Genomic DNA, 3,656 nt, shown 5'->3' on the forward strand with positions numbered 1-3,656 from the left:
TAAAAAGCCCCACGTACACCACTGACAATAAATTCTCCTTCCTCTAACAAAGTTGTCCGAGCGTCCAATTTCCTCTGTCGGGTGTTGCTTCTTGCAACAATATCCCCCCGAACATGCTTAATGTGTTTTTTAAAAAATGAGTGGTGTTAAATAACAGAGTAGATCTTATTTATTTATTTATTTATCTATCTATCTAGTTATTTATTTATTTTTTGAGTTCAGCTTTTTATTAAACATATTACAAAAGAGGCTTAGTCCAAAAGACCAAAGCCCATGATATCATTGAACTCCTCAGATTCTTCTTTCTTTGCTTCTACTTTCTCCTCAGCTGGGGCAACAGCAGTGAAGGGGGCCTTTTTCTGGTGCAGCACCAGCTGCTGGAGCAGGTCAACCTGCCCCTACATTGCAGATGGGGCTTCCAATGTTGATATTGGCCAGAACCTTTGCAAACAAACCTGGCGAGAAAAGTTCAACATTTATACTGGATGCTTTAATGAGGGCATTGATTTTATCTTCTGTGACTATCACCTCATCATTGTGCAGGATGAGGGTTGAGTAGATGCAGATGAGCTCTGAGACAGAGGCCATGGTGCAGGAAGAACTGGGTGAACGCTGCTGTCTATGGTGCTAGTCGCTGGATGAAGTCAGGGCCTCACCCCAGTGCAGCCTTAGCTTCCTCAGAAGGACCAAGCATCTTACAGGCAGCTGAGGAAAGGCATAACTGAATAGATTTTAAAGGGCTGAATTGACTTTACTAAACAATTCATGAAATCAGGAAGCATACCATATGGTAAATAGAAAAGAGCTTCATCTAGCTGCAGAAAAAGAAATGTTTTTAAAGACAGGAAGTGGAAAGAAGATTTTTAGCAAAAGATGCTTTTTTATATTTCTTAATTCCTTTCATTTTTTTTAGCCATCTCCCCTGCCCCACCAAATTGCCAAAGAAATAGTCACTGAATGTAAAGTACAGGACAGGAATATATAGTCAATAATATTGTAATAACTATGGTGTCAGATGAGTACTAGACTTATTGGGGTGATCACTTCATAAGATATATACATGTCTAATCACTTTTGTATACCTGAAACTGATATAATATTGCATGTCAACTGTAATTGCAAAAAAAAAAAAAAAGAATGCATTGTTTTAGTCAAGATAGCCCTTCTAGGGGAAGTAAGGGGGTCTATTAGCATATTTCCTAGTGCTGACCAGAAAATTCAGAGTTGACCGTTAAAGGTTACATTTCTGGGGAAGATTGAAACTCTAATTAGGTTAAGTATTACATCTTTCTTTGCTGCCTTGAGGCCTTAACACAAGTGGAATCTTTTGGGGGCCTGTTTTCTTTCTTTCTTTCTTTCTTTCTTTCTTTCTTTCTTTCTTTCTTTCTTTCTTTCTTTCTTTCTTTCTTTCTTTCTTTCTTTCTTCCTTTTTCTTTCTCTTTCTTTTTTCTTTCTTTCTTTCTTTCTTTCTTTCTTTCTTTCTTTCAACAGTGGGAATCAAAAACACAAGTAAAGAGTTAGAAACAATGAAAAAATTAACAAGTAGATTTGAAAAAGACATAGATGAATCTTATAGAAAAGCAAGTGATTCATCAAATAATACTTGAGTTACATAAAAGATTAATAGAGTTGAAGAGATGGGTGAATTGGAAAATAGATAAGAAAGAAAAAATTACTCAGAATGCAGAAACAGAGAAATGAAAAACTGAAGTATATAAAAGACATAAAGGCTAGAAGCAGAGATCATCTAACTTTCTTTTAAAGAGCCTAGTAATAAATAATTTAAGCTCTGAGGGCTTTATATTTTCTGTCACAACTACTCAAGTCTGCTGAAAACACCCATAGACAACTCATAATTGGTATGGCTATGTTTCAATAATAATTTTAATAAAACCAGGTGGCTCCCAGTAAGCTCAAGGGTTAACAAACCATTGGGCTAGAGTGTTCTAACAACCATTTAATTGCAGTTATAAAATAAGAGAATCAAGAGAATAAGGGAAAGGCAACATTCAAAAAAAATAATCACTAAATTACTGAAACACAAAATACATCAATTCTCAGATTCAGAAATCCCAGTTAATTCCAAGTAGATTAATTAAAAGGAAATCAACACAGACGTGCCAAAGTGAAATTGTAGAGCACTAAAGACAACAGTCTAAAAAATGTACCAGGAAAAACATTATCCATGTAATGTGGGGAGAAGGCGAGAGAACTAAAGTGTTAAATCAAGCTATATTCAGACGCTGCACTACACCGATCAGCCCTGCAGCCAGACTACAAGGAAACCTGCAGAACAAAGGAGGATTTCCGCTGGGATTACTAACAACCCATTTCCCCACACTGTAAAGGGAAAACAGAAAAACAGCCTTTAAGTGCCACCTCACACAAAATAAAATCATTCATTACCTATGGCTAAAATCACAGAAAACCTATGGATCAAAGGCTGGGAATTGTCAGCAGGACTTTCATGTTCTTACCTTTTCATGCTATACATTCTTATCCTTTCTCACTGTATGCCCATATCAAAGGAAAATGCGTAAACAAAGTCTTTAAACTATAATTCACAGAAACCAAGAATGATATATAAAATATATTCTCAGACACTAGGGGCTTTTTTTCTTGTCTTGGCTTTATGTCCTTGCTTTCTCTTGTCTTTGGTTTTTCCCCTCTAATAAACTTTCCTTTTGACTCTAACCCTGTTGCGCCTTTGAATTCTTTCTTACCTTCAGCAAAGAACTTTCTCTCAGTGCAGGGCTTGAGTTCTCCCCAGTCGGGTGTCCCATTCTGCATCGCATGAAGGAACAAAAAAATAGACTGATAACTATTCCATAGTACAATAGTAGTCAAAATATAAAAGGAAATTACTGCCATCCAAGAATTTTACACCCAGAAAACTTTTGAAAGTATAGAAACATTTCCAGATGAACAAAAACTCAGGGCATTTGTCATCAAGAGACTCTCACTAAAAGAAATTCTAATCAAACATCTAATTTTAGGGTTTAAAAAAGACAAAGCTCACTGGATGGCAATAGTATATGAGCCAGGAGAGTGATGGTGGAAATAAAGCATTCTAAAGTCTTTGTATTGTTAAGGAAGGGAGGCATATTGGTTAATTTAGGCATTTAAAATGAGCATTTTAAAATTTTAGGAATCTCCCTTGACAGAATAGAAATCAACTGTGAAAACTTTCGTATTGATAAATGGGAAAGTGGGGGGAGGTGGGAAAGGGAAAGTAGATGGGGTAAAAAGGGTCAAATATATGGTGACAGAAAGAAATCTACCTATGGGCAGTGAACACATAATGCATTATAAATGTGCCTTACTGTTGAACTGTATACCTGAAACTTACTGGATTTCGTTAACCAATGTCACCATAATAAAAATAATTAATTAATTTTTAAAAAGATCTAACTAAGTAAATAAATTAATAAATAATGGAAAAAATGAAGAACAAAAAACAAACCCAAACAAAATTCTAATTCAGAACAAAGCAAAGAAAGCAAAATAAAAAAGAAGCACTGAAACAGTAGGACAAATGGAAAATAAAGATATAACTAGAAATAGATTAAAAAATGTCAACAATTAAAAGAAATGTTAATGAATTAAATTCTTCAGTTAAGAAATATAAACTATCAAACTAGTTTTGAAAAAAAAAG

The 3,656-nt window shown here is 34.8% G+C and overlaps 1 pseudogene; it reads right to left on the reverse strand.

Annotated features, from left to right (window-relative positions):
- Positions 1-251: 251 nt before the first annotated feature.
- LOC102895554 lies at positions 252-588 on the reverse strand (annotated as a pseudogene).
- Positions 589-3,656: the final 3,068 nt, after the last annotated feature.

This window comes from Pteropus alecto, unplaced genomic scaffold (genome assembly GCF_000325575.1).
Source record: "Pteropus alecto unplaced genomic scaffold, ASM32557v1 scaffold479, whole genome shotgun sequence".
NCBI lineage: Eukaryota > Metazoa > Chordata > Mammalia > Chiroptera > Pteropodidae > Pteropus > Pteropus alecto.